Source organism: Aquarana catesbeiana, linkage group LG05, assembly GCF_042186555.1.
Source record: "Aquarana catesbeiana isolate 2022-GZ linkage group LG05, ASM4218655v1, whole genome shotgun sequence".
In the NCBI taxonomy this organism is placed as follows: Eukaryota; Metazoa; Chordata; class Amphibia; order Anura; family Ranidae; genus Aquarana; species Aquarana catesbeiana.
Genome location: NC_133328.1, coordinates 181,204,127 through 181,221,975, shown reverse-complemented (window position 1 = coordinate 181,221,975; position 17,849 = coordinate 181,204,127). Strand labels below are relative to the sequence as shown.

Below are 17,849 nucleotides of genomic sequence, written 5' to 3'. Positions count from 1 at the left end.
ACACTCATTTTTTTTTTTTTTAAGAAAAACATTTGAGCTGGAGAAAAAATAGCCTAGTAGCATTCCTTTTTGTCCCATTCATAAAGAACGACCTTATGTGCATTTTGTTAGGATGAATAGCTCTGAAATATATCGTTTTTATTTTTTTATTTTTTAATAAATAAATCCTTTAGTGTACTGACCGTGTCATCCAGTTCTACACAATTTTTTGGGGGTTTGCATATGTATTAATTTTATGTGCATATACATGTGTTTCTACCAAGCATTTAATTTATCCAAGGACCAGATCAATTCTGGCAAACCAGATGATGAGAAAGCTAGCCCCTGAAATTTGAATTTGTTTGCCAGTATTATCGAATACACACTGTGGGCTCAACAACAAGTAGAAACTTTTTCTAAATGTAATGAATACAAATCATTGATTTGGATGGTGCTGCCAACTCTCTTGTGTTGTGAACAGCAGCTGCTGCATTTGCCTCCCAACATGAGATCACAGCTAATCCCTTATTACCGAAAACGTCCCCCTCATATTAATCACAGTAAAGCATTACACTTTAATTTCTGCAACACCACAACAAGCAAACTGGAAGTTTAAATACTATATGTTCAGATTTCTCCTAGAAGAGAAAACAAGCTTGAACTTTGTGAAAGTCCAATCAAAGAAAGTAAAAACGTATGGGAAAAAAATAAAAATGGTATACATAAATAACAAGCACCAAACTTAGGTTACCTGAAAAGTCTTAACATATCAGCCTGATGCTCAAGTACATGTGGATAATCCAAGATGCAGCATAACAGTATATGGATTCAGTAATAATTAAGATTAACATATTAAAGCTATACTACTAGAAAAATCTAAAATAACATATAAGATGCAATCTGTCACTAGCATTAACAGAGCAGTCTTTGTTTCTCTGAGTCCTCCAATAACTTATTATTCTACCTGTTAATCCGGCTGGTAGCTTTTTAATTTCTTTAACCACTTCAGCCCCAGAAGGATTCACCCCCTTAATGACCAGGCCGTTTTTTGCGATACGGCACTGCGTCGTTTTAACTGAAAATTGCGCCGGCGTGTAACATTGTACCCAAACAAGATTGATGTCCTTTTTTTTCCCCCACAAATAGAGCTTTCTTTTGGTGGTATTTGATCAGCTCTGCGTGTTTTTTTTTTTTTGTTTTTTTTTTTTGTTTTTTTTTTTTGTTTTTTTTTTGTGCAATATACAAAAATACTGCAATATGGCCACTAGATGGAACTGTGTTGACCATAGTATAGAAGTGTTCTTATTATATAATCACTATCACTAGCTCTAGCTACTGGCCATAATATGGCATTTTCCTGATTGACTGTTATTATTTTAAATGAAAAACAACCTGGAGATAAAATAGCGTTGTAACATATATTTTTGCCCCCATTCAACCAGAACTAATGTTTATGCAGCTTCACAGGAGGAATAGCTCTGCAAATTTTTATTTTTTTGACCAATGACCCAGAGCTCCCTCACTGAACGCTGACATCTTCTGTCAGGTTCCAATCATTGACCCCTTTGATTAGCTGATCCGTGATAAAGTTACACCCGCACATGCGTGGGGGAAAATTCATGACGGCAGATGCTAAAATTGTACACTGAGCAGCTCAGTGTACAGTACAGTCAGGCAGGTAAGAAATATTAATGCAAAATAGAGAGCTCCACTTTAATAATATGAAGATATGCAGCAAAGGTGGCAGTTAGAGGGTTAAAACAGGTCTATTTAACACTTAAAGGTTTTTATACAGTGGTCAGCTTTCATTCATTATTTAAAACCTTTATCCCAGAATTAAAGTACAGTCCATCTAAGTCTACCACTAGTCCATCTAATACAACCCTCTCCAGATGCTGATGCTGTCCAAGGGTGGACTCCTTTGCTTCTACGCAGATGAGGAGCCACCCCAAGATAGAGACGGTGCTACTGGCCAGATCATCAGGTGAAAATGAAGAGAAAAAAGCCTAAAGAAAACGAATGTAGCCAACACATCCAAGGAATGGTATACTGCAATATATTACATATTTGTGTTTAAAGTGATTGTAAACTCAAAAAAAAAAAGGTTTATACTTTATACTACCTGCTCTGTGAAATTGCACAGAACAGCCCCAATCCTCTTCTTTTTGGGTCCCCCGCAAGCGCTCCTGGCTTCACTTCTTCTCAGTCTGCCACCATAGGAAGCCACTTCCTATGGTGGAACACCTGTGTGCTGTCCATAGACACAGACAGTGCAGCTCAGCCCTGCCCCCTGCTCCCTCATCACAGAAGTTGACTGACAGCAGTGGGAGCAAAGTCTGTGAGACTGGGAAGTGAGGGGAGAGAGCTGCTGCAGATGGGTGTCACATCTACCCCAACGCAGGTGGTCAGACACTATAGCTGGCTACTGTGTTCTTCACCTATAGCAGCCCCATTTTCCATAAGGCAAGCAGGCCTACTGGTACTCGGTTGCCCCCAGGACTTATGCACAATGCTATAGTGCCTGGCTACCATGCCAGGGCAGGCGCGAACTGAGCGAAACAAACAGGTACTTGCAGTTGGCAGACAGGCAGCGTGGTTCTACAACAGTCCAGGTAAAAGGCAGGCAGAGTTCAGGGAATAGTCCAAAATCCGGTCCAAAGTCATATACAGGGAAATCCAATGTAGTAGGGCAGACAGACTGGGGGCTTGATGAGTAATTACACACGTATCATTTTCTATCACAAGCATGAGACTGAAAGTTTGGCTTGTTATAACAGGTTTGGTTTCCACCCAGAGACTGACCACATCAATAACCTTGCAGGTGGACAAAGACAGGGAGAATGCCATAGCCAAAACCTGGATGCTGGAATAAGGAGCAAGAGCACTAGACACTCCTGACAATGGGCACAGCCCTGGATCAAATGAGTACTCAGATATGTATGGGGGGGTGGGGGGTGGGCGATACTCTTACCTAAATATTTTTTTTCCTGCATTAACCAACGGAAGATATGCCCCCCAAAAGTTATACTGTCTACAAACAATGGGATTTTTTTTTTTTTTCCGAATAAATTTTTATTGAGTTTTACATATTACAGGTTATATGATCATTGTGAGGAACGAAAACATGCAAATGTAAGCATACAGATTAGTTATTGCAAGTATGGTCTGGTTAGAGAGTATATGAACAACGTTCCTGAAGAAGAAATAAATTGTTAACAAAGTGTGTATAAGATATAGGGTAGAACAGTTAACCTGGTATGGCAGGAGGAGGGGTAGGGTAAGGAGGGGTAGGGTAAGGAGGGGTAGGGTAGGGAGGGGAGGGGGGGAACAAGGACAAAGGGGAGCAGGAAGGGATAAGGGGGGGGGGGAGAGCATCAAGTGGATGGTTAGTTGTGAGACAGGGCATTCAATTTACATAATTTCCAATTGTAAGTTTTCTTTTTATTTTTTGTACCAGAGAGTCCATGGATTCCAACGGGCCAGTGTCTTTGTGTGAGATTGTTTGCTGCGTGACAGGAGGGTTTCATACATGAAATGGGTTTTAACTAAGTTGATTACTTCAGTGAGGGTAGGAATGTTATCTGATTTCCAGTTTCTAGTGATCAAGAGTTTGGTAGCTAGGAGGACATGTGTGATCACTGATCTCTGGTGTGTTGGAAAGTCATCTATGTTCAGATTAAGAATGGCTAGCTGTGGGGTGATTGTTACCGAGCTATGGAGTACCTCTCGGAGCATGGTTTCCACATTTTTCCATAGTCGTGTTATATGTGGGCATGACCAAAGAATGTGGAGGAGTGTGCCCGAGTGGCCACAGTTTCTCCAGCATTCTTGTGGGGTGCGTTTGTGGAATTTGGCCAGTCTGGACAGAGTTAGGTACCGTCTCATTAACGTTTTTTGCGTGAGTTCCCATAGGGAGGTGCAGTTTGTTGCTTTGTAAATAGATGCGATCGCTTTTTGCCATTGGGTATCTGTGAATTGTGTTTGTAAGTCGTTTTCCCAGTCAAGGAGGGGTTTGGATTTGATGAACATAGTTTTTTTCTTGTAGGAGGGGGTATATAAGGGAGGTCCCCTTTGTGTTAGAGTGTTCTGTAAAGAAAAAGTTCCAAAGTTTTAAGGGCAGTGTTCCTTCTATAGATGCGTGTGCCGTCAAATATTTTTGTAATCTGAAGTAGGTGAGGAAGTCTTTGGAGGGTGCATTTAGGTCTTTGCTGATTTGTGAAAAGGATTTGCAGGTTGTTAGGTCGCGTAGTTCTTGTGTATATTTTACGCGGTCAGTAATCCAAGGTGGGAATGTTAAGTCAGGTGTAAGAAGTTTTGGGGTGTTTAAAGGAATGTGTAATGGTTTTGTCATCAGTTGTGACCATTTGGTAATGTGTAGTGCACAGTCCACACTTTAACTGAGGCTTGGACAGTCGGTGAGTAGTGGGAAAGGTGAGGATTATATGTAGAGGTAATAAATAACCAGTTGGCGAGGTTTGTGCACGGCGTCATGTGATTTTCTATATTGCTCCAGAGAGTTGTGGGTGATGGATTCACCCATTCTTTCATTTGTGATAGAATGGTGGCATAGTAGTAGTCTTTGATGTCTATATATCCCATCCCACCTGCGGATCTGTGTTTAACAAGTTTTGTGTGACTACATCTGGATTTTTTCCCTTGCCACACAAATTGGCTTAGGACGGATTGGAGTGATTTTAGGTAGGCAGATGAGAGTGGTATTGGAAGTGTGCGAAAGATGTAGAGCAACCGGGGCAACACCATCATTTTAAAGGCTGCTAGGCGGCCTGCCCATGAGAATTCATGTTTAGAGAGTTTTGTGGTTTCAGTAATCATTATTTGTTTGGCGTCCATGTAGTTGTGTGTGAAAAGCCCTCTAGTGGATTTAGTAAGAGTAATGCCTAGGTAGGGAAATTACATCATCCGCCCACAGATAGGGATATTGGGTCTGGAGTAGATTACTAGTGGTAGCATCAATGCCTAGGTCTAGGATGTAGGATTTATGTTCATTAACTTTGTAGTAGGATAAAGTACTAAACCTTTTCAACAATAGAACCAAAGCCAGGGAAGAGTGGGGGTTTGTGATCATCATTATCACATTGTCTGCAAATAGATTTATTTTATGTTCTATGGTTCCAATGGTGAATCCTGATATGTTGGAGTGGGATCTGGCATGTTCTGCTAAGGGTTCCATGATTAGGTTAAAGATGATCGGAGAGAGCGGACATCCTTGTCGGGTGCCATTAGTGATGGGGAATGGCTTGGATATCATCTCCGAGGTATAGACCTGTGCTGATGGGGTGGAATATAGAGCCATTATGGCCGCCAGTATGGGACCCTGGAAGCCAAATTTGCCAAGGGTTTGCTTCAAGATATTTCCAGTGGACCCTATCAAACGCCTTCTCTGCATCTAAGGATAGAAGCAGAGAAGGCGTTCGAGACGTCCCAGCATGATGGATTATGTTAATAATTCTGCAAGTAGCATCAGTTGTCTGCCTCCCTTTTGTGAAGCTTGATTGATCCTTATGTATTAAGATTACTTAAGATTAGGTTAAGTAATTTGTGGGCTATTAATTTGGCATAAATTTTTGTGTCCACATTGAGGAGAGATATGGGCCGAAAGTTTTGTGCAGAGGTAGGCTCTTTCCCCGGCTTCGGTAATGTAACGATTAGAGCATTCATTAGAGCGTCATTGCACACTTTGGTCAGATATGGTGCTAATACAGTTCCGAATTGTTTATAATACTCTCCTGTAAGACCATCTGGGCCTGGAGATTTGTTAGTGGGTAGTGAGGAAATTATATTTCTGATTTCTAGATCTGTAAATGGGGTGTTCAGGGAGGCTAGTTGTTCAGCAGTTAGTTTGGGGAGGTTAACCTCGCTAAGGAATGCTTCTATATCAGGTAATGACGGCTGTGTGACAGATGTGTCATCTTTCAGATTGTAAAGTGTGTTGTAGTAGTAACTAAATGCGTCAGAAATAGCTTGTGGTTCTATCAATTTCTGCTTGGTAGCTGGATGGAATAGATGAGTAATTTTAGTTTTGGAATAGTGACCTTTGATTCTGTTGGCCATTGCCTTTCCGGATTTGTTACCCGTGGAGTAGTGTTGCGCTCTAAAATGCTTGTGTGCTTTTTCAAAGGATTCTAAAAGGAGAGATTTTAGTTCTTGTCTAAGGGAGTCTAATTTAGTCTTGGTTAAAGGATCTGGATTAGTTTGGTTTTGGTGTTCTCACGTTTTGATATCTGAAGTTAGTGTGTTTAGACGCTGTGATCTCCTCCTCTCTCTAGCAGTAATTTGAATAAGGATCCCCCTTATGAATGCCTTATGGGCATTCCAAAGAACAGTGTCATTGCTAACAGTTCCTGCATTAGTATTAAAGAACTCTATTAAACAGTCCTTAATATAAGCAGAATGGGTCGGTGAGTGGAGGATAGCAGCATTCGCCCTCCAAATCCGTGTTCGAGAAATCTTCGGTGAATCTTCTATGGTCATTGTAACCGGGGCGTGATCCGACCACGTAATGGTCTATATCTCCGTGGAAGAGATTTTGGGCAAAGTCCATTTATCCACTAGGAAGTAGTCAATCCAAGTGTAAGAGTTGTGCCTAGGGAAGAAATAGGAATAGTCCCTTTCGGTGGTGTGATGGCATCTCCACACATCAAATAGGTTGTGGGAACGGATAAATGATCCCATAGGAGATGTAATCTGGTAGAGTGGGAGGAAGAGTCGATGGAGTTGTCAGGCACTATGTTAAAATCGCCACAGATGACAAGATGACCCTGTTTAAAGCGATTGATTTTCTTCATCAATTGGACATGAAGTGGATCTGTTTCTTGTTGGGAGCATATACTAATACAATGGTGTATTTGATGTTATTCAATGTGCAGTTTAGTGCCAGAAATCTTCCTGCAACATCCTGAAGGCTGTCATGTAGGGTGAATGAACATGTATTTCTGACGGCTATCATGACTCCGTTTTTTTTGCCGGGCCCGAGGCTCTAAAGATATTTGAGAAATTTTTGTTGGAGTGTGGAGGTTCTGCATTGATCCTAAAGTGTGTTTCCTGGATGCACAGGACATCACAGTGAGAGTCCTGAGCTGTTCGCCATAGAGATGATCGTTTAGCAGGATGATTTAGGCCTTTTACGGTCAGTGACATAAATTTAGGCATTATGAAGGGGGTGTGTATAGGAAGTGGAGTAAGGCACTACTTACAGTTACACAGATGGGTGAGTTGCTTGAGGAGGTTAATGTCTGCTAAAAGTCCTGGATCCGATGTACTTGAGCTCTCGTGGATGAGGAAGGAAGGGAGAAAAACAGTAGGGTGGTTAGTGGTGGATAAGAGGGTGGAGGAAAACAGGTATCAGCAGTGTGTTATGAACTGCTGAGTGAGGATGAGGGTGAAGTTCGTAAACTAACTGCAACGAGCAGGCACTGAACCGGAGTGCTTATCTGAGATTAGATTGACAGCATCACTGATTTGGAAGTCATTTGTTATGATGAGGCGAATGACCGGAATGGAAAGATTGCGAGTTTGGTTTGTGGGTCACCATCAGGAATGATACCCCATGTTTTGAGCAATTTTATGCCTTCTTCTACGGTATGGATGTTGTGGCGCACTCCATTTCTGGTAATCATCAGCTTGGTTGGGAAGCCCCATTGGTATGGGATCTTGTGGTTATTGAGGGGTTTTGTTATTGTTTGCAGTTGACGTCTCTGTTGTCGGGTGTATTGGGAGATTTCAGCAAAGAGTTGCAGCTTTGCGTATGGATGTGGGAGCTTTTGGGAGACGGTGGATACGATAGATGATCATCTCGATTGGTGGGAGATCTAGGAGGAGTGTTGAGATCAATTTCCTAGCATAGGAATTTAGCTCTGCTGGTAAAATAGTTTCAAGGATTCCTCTGATTTTAACATTTTGATGCCGTGAGCGATCCTTGAGATCTGCCATTTTGGCACGCACCCAGCGTTGCTCTTCCTTGGTATGATCATGTGCGTCTACCAGGTCATTAACTGTTTCTGTCATGGCGCTGATTTGTTTTTCCATAATCCCCATTTTCTGCCCTGTGTGCAGCAATTCTGTTTTAAATGCTGTAAACATTGAGAAAATGTCAGATTGGAGGGAGCTGTGCAGGGACATCAGCATCTCCGTCATCATAGTGTTTATGACTGGCTGATTAGTAGTGGGGAAGGCTGCTATGGGGGAAGATGTAGGTGGATGTGTGAGGAGGTTTTCTAGAGCAGGCCTTACCTCCTGTAGTTGATCTGTTGTATCCAGGCGCATCCTTGCTTTGGCAGGGCTGTTGGAGGTGGATGGAGATCCGGAAGACAGCTGGGAGCCCGAGGAGTTATGCTGGGTTGAAATGGAGGGTTCTTCAGCATCAGGCAGGTCAGTGTAGGAATCCTCTGTGTGCAGCGCGGCGCCGCGGGCGCCATCTTGGATTTTATCTCCCTGAGGGAAGATGAGGAAATCCGTGATTTTCTTGGGTATCCTGTATTCTTTTCTCTTTCTGGAGGTTCCGGTCTGGTTCCCCAGGTTGGGGGGGGGTCCGAGGGCTGCATTTTCTAGGGTCAGATGCAGTGATTTGGGGTCCGTTTCTCCGTTCAGTGCAGGAGCTGTAAGATCAAGCTTCCATTCAGCTTGGCGGTTAGCCACGCCCCCAATGGGATTTTTAAAAATATTTATTTATGTTTTACTAGTAATGGCAGCGATCAGCAGCTTCTAGGGAAAAGCAATATTGCAGCAGACATTCTGACAATTTTTGGGGACCAGCGACACTAATACAGTGATTAGTGCTAAAAAATGAACTATCACTGTACTAATAAAACTGGCTGGGAAGAGGGTTAACATCAGGGGCGATCAAAGGGTTAACTGTATGCCTAGCCAGTGTTTTTGTGTGGTGCTTTTACTAGGGGAAGAGATGGAATTTATTCCCTGCATTGCAGACATAAATTCAATCCCTATCCTCCTGTCACAACGGTGATCTGCCTTGTTTACATAGGCAGATCGCCGTTCTGCCTCTCTGCCGAACGATCAGCGGGTGTTGGAGGACATCAGGTGTTGTGCACCAACTGATCGGCTTCCGCTGTGTGTACGCCAGGCATGTGCACCTCCTACCTGGAAGTGTTAGATCACGTATGTACGTAAGTAAAACTGCTACAGGGCGGACCTGAAGCGGTTAAGGAAAAAAAAAAGTTTAGACTTTATAACCACTTTAATACCGCTTTGACAGGTCATTAATGGCCTGAAATGACCCCTGGGTTATAGTACAAATGTTACTGCCAAGCAACATGAAAACTAAAAGCACATCAGGGGTAATGAACTAATTGGTTTATAGTCACAATCTATGGGCAAATCTGGAAGTTTAAGACTGTGACCAATATACGGTGAAAAGCTGCCCTATGCGTAATAAAACAAGTATAAAAGTTATAAAAAATGTTTTTACAATTTCATCTGAATATTTATTGCTGCAAGATCAGGTAAGCAGGAAATATCATGCAATATTCAAGGCTTTGGCATCTGAGTAAATATTACTAAATATTTAAAAAGTCTCCTGAGAAATGTTTTATAACCCTGTATCCATGTGCAGCAATTGTTAAAATATTCAGCCAGTTGAGGTAGATTTGATGGTTTTATTGAAAGTACAGAACAGCGTACCTCTGTGGGTCCAGCAGGATTTGGGAGAATCCCAATATGCCTGTGGCATACTTTATTCATGCCATTTTGGAACACAACTAAAAGTGGCAAGACAACACTGCAGCACAGTTGTTCATAATGAATATGCAATGCATCTTTCATGTATTGTGTCCTTCCATCACATGAACAAATACTTAAAGATAGCTGATTTTAAAACACACACAGGTGGCTGATAGACGTTCATCTTAACAGCTATCCTAAAATCTGCAGCTTATACATGAAAAGAAAACAGCTAAAACCTCTCTAACCTGCCTTTGTTTTTATCATGTTAAAAAAGGCAGATGGAAAAATAAAGAGAATCTATTCAGAACAGCAATCTAGTTTTCTAAACTGCAATGCAAAATTAGATCTGCAACCTCACTAGTCGCTACTGCCAAAATTGCCAGTTTTTCTCTTTATTGTTTTATAAATTATGCACAGAGGGGCAGATGTAGGAATTGGCATTCATAAAGAAAATAGATTGGATTGCCAGGGCCTATACCCTGTATGAATATTGTGGTAGCGCAGAATTTTGCACTGAATACAAAATTAAATGCAAGACATAGCCAAAGCTTAAAGCTGAACTCCAGGTATTAGCTTTGTTGCGCACTTCTATCAGTCCAGCTTGGACCAATATGTAGTTCTCATACCAGAGGGACCAATGTGGAAGCTGACAATCACCACAGTAGTTGGTGTACTACAGTGATATCCACAATCTTCTGGATCCTTTGTGAGCAGCACTGAACACTGAAAGTTGAGGGTAGCTCACTAGGCACTGCTACCATTCACAGAAAGACTTGTATTTTTTATATATATTATATATTTGTTTTTAAGGAATACAAGGTGTGCTCTGATTGGAGAGGAAGCTGCTGAAATACAAGGTGTGCTATGATTGGAGAGGAAGCTGCTGAAATCTCCACCTCGTCCAATTTAAGAATGCCTTGTATAAAACAAGGGGCTGTATGAAAGATGGTAATGCCAAGCAAGCCCAGATTGCGGCTGTCGCTTTAGCAGCGCTGGCTACTACAGTGTTTGTCAGCTTCCCCGGCGGTCTCTCGGATTTGAATTATGCATACTTACATTTCCAAGCATTTGCAATAAAGATCATACCTGGAGTTCAGCTTTAAAATAGGGGTCTGCTGGGCTTAAGTTTAGGACATTTTATGAAATATTGCCTCAAAAAAAAAAAAAAAAAAAAAGAGTAGCGATTCCTCTAACTCTCTCAAAGAATTGATTTGCCAGCAACTCCCACCCTCTCCACAGTCTGGAGCTCCAATGAGCGCTGAGGGACAGAGCAGAGAGCTGGTGACTGTCACAAGCTCTCTACTCATTGAGCTCCTAGAACTGAGTGATCAGCGGTTTTTAATTGCTCAGTTGTCGGTATAGAGGTGGCGGTGGACAGATGCAGCATCGGACTGATGCTGCATCCACCTAGGTGAGTAGGAATGTTTGTTTTTTTTCTAATCCTGAACTTCTCATTTAAATTCATTCCAAAGTGATCTTCCATTTGGCAGGAGGTGGAATCTGGTGGGATAAGTCACCCACTGGGAATTGAGATATCCCTACATAACTCTTGGCCTATGGTCCCATTCATTACTTTTGAGTGTTACTGTTTTTGCAATCACCATAATAAAACATTCCAGTGGAAGGTGTGAGAATGTGACATATATAGCAAACTCTTAAGGGTTTTACAGTAAGTACATCTCCACTTATTGTTTCTGACAGAGTAGGGAAGGACCTCAGTCAAGCTTTTACCATTGTCCGGGACTCCACTGAGCAGACTTCCTCACGCTGTCACAAGAACAGTATGTGAGAAAAGTTCTTAAACTGGGAAAACAATACATTTTTAAGCATTAATCCCGTACATGAGCATTAATGCGGTGTGCCTGAGCCCTTAGGGCTCATCCACACAGGACATATAAAAAATGCCAGCATTGCTGCCAGGAAAAAGCAGTGTTAAAAATGTGCTGCAGTGTTTTTGATAAGAGTACATGGGCGTTTTTCCGCATTTTTTGGTGTTAATGGTTTTTGCAGTTTTTTCAGTAAAAACACTCCCTATAATGTAAAAACGCCTACAAATGCCAAACGCGGCGTTTGCCAGCGTTTTTTTTTTTTTTTTTTTTTAATTTTTACAGCTCAATAGCCTCTGCTCCTGGACACACAGGCTGTCGTTTTTTCTACTGCCTCTAAACGGTTATGTCTCCAAATACCTTTAAATGTTTATGTGTCCATGGACACATAGGCCAATATGGAGGGGCATTTAGAGGTAATTAAAAAAAAGTCAGACGCCCTTAACAGCAGCTGTAAAAACGTCCTGTGTGCATGAGCCCTAAGGTAACCCCTAGGAGACTGCAAAACCCCTGACAGGTTTTTATGCTGTCTGTATCCTTATTGCCATTTTCCCTTACTATCAGATGATTACATTGTCACCGAAACAGGAATTGAGGAAAAATGTTCCAAATGGAGTACCACAGAAAGCAATATAAACAGACAGTGGTTGTTCTAACTCTTCACCTTTCTATCCAAAACAAAAACGTTTTGGCTGGAACAACAATTTAACGTTCTAGAATGAACCAAAAACCTGATCTGCACTGAATTTTTAAACTACAGTGCAGTATTATAATTCTGCATGCAGAAGGCTTACATATATAGCCACTGTTTTATCCTTGCAGTTTTACACTACCAAACCATTTAATTATTAAGTACTGTGCAGAAACAAATTCAATGCACGTGACTTAAGTCTATAAAGCATGACCTTCTGAAATCAATATCTCCCTCCCCTTCGATGTATTGAGCAGATAATCTACTGAAAGGTCAAAACTTCTAACAAAAATTAAGTCGTCCTTGAGCTATGCTCAGACAGCAGGTTAAGTGGACAGTGCTTCACATGACTGACAATACAAATTACTTTCATAAAACTGACATTATAAAAAAGTGAATTTCCAAATCAATAAAACAATGCATATACTTAACATTAACAGCAAGCTGAATAAGAATTTTCTACCACAACTGTCTATTTGTTACAAGGTTTCAGTAAAATCATGAATTAAAGTGTTACTAAACCCGTAATATGAAAATAGTTCATCCACTCCCCACACTGCCCACAACTTATAAATCTTCTTTTTACATTAAAATACTGCCACTAAGCAGACAAGGCCATACACAGGTCCAACCACACCATATACACTAAAGCCAATAAACCAGACACCTTCCTGGCCCTAAGACTTTGACGACCGGAAGGGGTCCATAATCCCATACAACTCAGTTTGGCTCAAGATGTCCATTCAAGCAACCCTGTCAAGGTGCTCTCCGAATTCCGCAGGAGACTGGCCAAGCTATATGAAGCGAAGGCCTCTTTTCCTCTGAACCAAGCTGAGACACTATTCCAAGATCTATCTATACCCAATTTATCAAAGGCCAACTGCGAGTCCATGGAATGCCCTGTTACGACTAATGAAGTCCTCTTAGCAATTAAAACACTTAATCCTCACAAATGGCCAGGACCAGACACGCCTCTCAAGCATGTATTATAAGAAATTCACTGACACACTAGCCCCACTCCTGACAAATTATTTTAATGCCCTGCTTAACCACTTAAGGACCAGCCTCGTTTTGGATTTTAGGTGTTTACATGTTTAAAACAGGTTTTTCTGCTAGAAAATTACTTAGAACCCCCAAACATTATATATGTTTTTTCTTCTAACACCCTAGAGAATAAAATGGCGGTCGTTGCAATACTTTTTTTTGCACCGTATTTGCGCAGAGGTCTTAAAAGCGCACTTTTTTTGGAAAAATATCACGTTTTTGAATAAAAAAATAAGACAACAGTAAAGTTAGCCCAATTTTTTTTTTTTAATATTGTGAAATATAATGTTACGCCAAGTAAATTGATACCCAACATGTCACGCTTGAAAATTGCGCCCGCTCGTGGAATGGCGTCAAACTTTTACCCTCAAAAATCTCCATAGGCGACGTTTAAAAAATTCTACAGGTTGCATATTTTGCGGTACAGAGGAGGTCTAGGGCTAGAATTATTGCTCTCGCTCTACCGGTCGCTGCGATACCTCACACGTGTGGTTTGACCACCATTTTCATATGCGGGCGCTACTCGCATATGCGTTCGCTTCTGCACGCGAGCTCGTCGGGACGGGGGGGTTTAAATTTTTTTTTATTATTATTTTTATTATTTATTTTACAATATTTTATTTATTTTTACACTGTTTTTAAAAAAAAAATGGTGTCACTTTTATTCCTATTACAAGGAATGTAAACATCCCTTGTAATAGAAAAAAGCATGGCAGGACCTCTTAAATATGAGATCTGGGGTCAAAAAGACCTCAGATCTCATATTTACACTAAAATGCAATAAACAAAAAAAAAAAAAAGTCATTTAGAAAAATGACATTTGAAAAAATGTGCCTTTAAGAGGCGTGGACGAAAGTGACGTATTGACGTCGCTTCCGCCCAGCAGTGTCATGGAGACGAGTGGGCGCCATCTTAGCCTCACTCGTCTCCAGACACACCACGGGGAAGGACGTGATCGCCTCCGCCGCTACCGACGGCTCCGGTAAGCGGTGGAGGGCACCGCATCGCGGCAGCAGGGGGGGCCCTCTCCCGCCACCGATAAAAGTGATCTCGCGGTGAATCCGCCGCAGGGACCACTTTCATCTGAAAGCCGGCCGCCGTACGAAAACGAGGATACCGGGGTTATGGCAGCTAGCTGCTGCCATAACCCCGATATCCCCGTTCAAAGTTTGGACGTACATAGTCGTGCGGCGGTCCTTAAGTGGTTAAGCACTGTTCCTTTGGCCGGGAAACGTTGACAGCCATCATTTCCATGATACCCAAACCCAACACCGATAATACCCTCTGGTCCAATTACAGGCCCATATCCTTACTTAATCTGGATATCAAGATTCTAGCCAAAATTTTAGCAATGAGACTTAACCCAATCATTGGGGGGCTAATACATAAAGACCAAGTTGGTTTCCTACCACGACGACAGGCTAGCAACAACATCCGTCGAGTAATTCTACTACAACACCTCACTAAATTCCGCAAGATACCCATGTATCTTCTGTCCCTCGATATTAGGAAGGCATTTGATACAGTCTCCTGGTCCTACCTACACTTTATACTGCAACGCTGGGGCTTTGGTCCGAACTTTCTACAATGGATAATCTCTTTATATGACCAACCCCAAGCATATGTTAAATATTCCGGGTTTCGCGCAGATTGTTTTCCTATTCAACGGGGGACAAGGCAGGGCTTCCCCCTTTCCCCCCTACTCTTTGCCCTCGTAATCAAACCACTAGTGACCTTGATAAGAACGAATCCCGACATTAAAGGCCTGGAGGTTGCCTCTACTACTCACAAATTGTGTCTCTTCACTGACGACACTTTACTATTTATAACCTCTCCCCGTACGACCCTCCCAAATCTTATCCAGATATTAGACAAATTTGCAATTGTAACGGGCTTAGAGGTCAATCAGTCCAAATCAAGGGCCCTCAACGTGTCCCTCCCACAGGAGGAGTTCAAACACCTACAGGATAACTTTCCCTTTAATTGGTCCACATCTTTGATCCCATATTTAGGTATAAAGCTAACGCAACTCTTCCAAATGAACTATCTCCCTATGCTCTCCCATCTATCCACCCTACTGGCCTCTTGGCAGCCGCTGTGAGTTTCCTGGCTTGGGCGCATCGCTACTGTCACAATGTCACTATTAACTAAACTCTTGTAGCTCTATATGGTCCTTCCAATCGCAACCCCCTCTTGCTTCCACCGGGTCATACAAACTTCAATATTTAAATTCATATGGGACCCCACAAAACCTAGGGTTTCAAGAACCATATTGCTCTGCAACAAGCTCAGTGGGGGCCTAGGACTTCCTAATAATACTATCATGCAGCCTAATTGGCCCAGATTGCGCTATACCACACAAAAACCGAGACCCCACTGTGGGTCAGTTTTGAAGCAATAGACCTTCACCGCCTGGCAGTGAATAACATGCTATGGATGTCCAATTCAACACGTGGCCCCATAACCAATCCTATCACACAACAATCTCTTAGACTCTGGGATAAATTGCGGGACCCATTTAAACTAATGTCCCCACATTCTCCATTACTTTCCTTTTTCGACCACCCAAATTTCTACCCTGGCTTCACTGATCCAGCTTCCTTCCAAGCCTGGACCCAATCTGTACTGTGACGCATACATGACCTTGTTACCAGCAACTCCCTGCAAACTTCCCCTGCCCTACAAGCACAAACACAACTCCCCTCCAAGGAGTGCTTTCGGTACCTCCAGATTGCCCACTTTACCCAGACAATCATAGGCACACACTCATCACTATATAGCCTATCTTTATATGAAGGCATATGTGACTCAGATCCGCATGCCCTAGGCATCATTCCCCGCTTATATAGTCATCTCACATCCCCTCCAGCTAGCCTCCCACCATATGCTATGCAGTGGTCCAAGGACTTAGAAATAGACCTAGACGCAGAGGACTGGACAGATATATGGACCAAAACAAAGACCTCCTCCCAAAACTTTATTGCACTTGCAAATTATAAAGTCCTCATGAGGTGGTACCTGGTCCCTGCACGGATTAATAAATTCTTGCCGGGCTACCCCCCCAGTATGCTTCTGTGGTTGCAGAGAAAGAGGCACACATGTTCATATATGGTGGTCATGCCCTGTTGTGCAGCATTTTTGGACTTCTATCTTTCATATGGCCTCTACTTTGCTATGAGTCCCTTTAGACCCTGACCCAGCTCTTGCATTGTTGAATTACGTTACACGTGTACTCTCAACTGACAATATGTTATTGTTTGTTGATTGCCACCAATAAAAAAATTTTGAACAGAAAATATTGCCACTATATATCTTTTTGGATGATCTGTATACCACGGTTACATGATAAACTGCATATTTTCTCCAGCGCTGAGAATTCAGGAAGGTGGAGATTTCCATTGCAGCCTGTATACACACCCACATGTGTGATGTTAATATCATGTGACCTGGCTAGCTCTAATCAACAAGCAAATGTTCTCTCCAGCATAAAAGACACAACTGAGCATGTGTAGCTCGGCTACTCTGCCTGTGTTAGCTGGCCTTCCCCAGATAGACAGTGCAGGAGGGGGAGGATCTATGCATACAGGATAAAGTAAATAAACAAAAACGCCAAGCGCAATAATGTTCTAGAGTGACATATACAATCAAATAAGTGTAAATCAAATGTATGTGAATGCACGTGCAATTAATTAAATAAAAAATAATTTGTTGGATTGACAATGATCTCAAGCTGCTATCAATTATATAGTGGTCAGAATCCCCTAAAAATTAAAGCATATAACATAGATTGATGCGCTCTGATACAAAGTTCAATCAATGTGAGAAAAACATTTTTTTGTACTAAAAAACCAATGTGAAAAAATTGCTACCAAATCGCTAAAAAATCGCATATATATAAAATCGCAAATATTCAAAAACTGTGCTCCTCCAGTTATACAAATCCACTGGAAGTGTTGCGATATCTCCAAAGTAAACTAAGCAACAATTGTGTATAGATATACTAAAAATGCGTTTGCAAATAGTAATCAATCCATATTGGTGCCAATAAATAAATAAATTAGATATATTCCCTGTGATAAGTGTTGAATCCTCCGTAATAAAAAATAAATAAATGATATGCTTATAAAGGTGCAATATATATACAATTGATGAGTATAAATAGATAGATAGTGCCAATAGAATCTGATTAAATATAGATGATTAAATTCATGAAATAGGATAAGTAACAGGCGACAGTTCAATCCTCAGTAATCTGGGATATCTGGATTCCTGCAGTACTTATTTGTTCAACCTCTGAGCTATTTCTTCCACAGCCACAATGAATGGTAATTTTCTCAGTATCAAGTGGTTTTATATAAAATAAACAAAGAGAGAAAACATTGCGCAATATTGTTACAATAAAAGTTCACAGGCAAAACAGCACAGTGATACACTCACGTGTGCCTGACTTGTTTTAGGCATGCAGATAAGCAGATAGGCAGATCTCAGCTGGCTTGTAAGGACAAGGCTTGCTACGCAAGCTGCTGCTGCTTGATACAATGTATTCAGCAGACTGTGTCCTAGGCTCCTCCCACGCGTTGCATCACTGACACGTGACTTTCTCAAGGCAG

At 41.7% G+C, this 17,849-nt stretch overlaps 1 protein-coding gene across 2 annotated transcripts in view; it reads right to left on the bottom strand.

Moving 5' to 3' along the window:
* The window catches only part of LOC141144583 (serine/threonine-protein kinase ULK4-like), a 1,176,078-nt gene that overhangs the window by 890,405 nt on the left and 267,824 nt on the right, over positions 1-17,849 (bottom strand). The window lies entirely within an intron of this gene.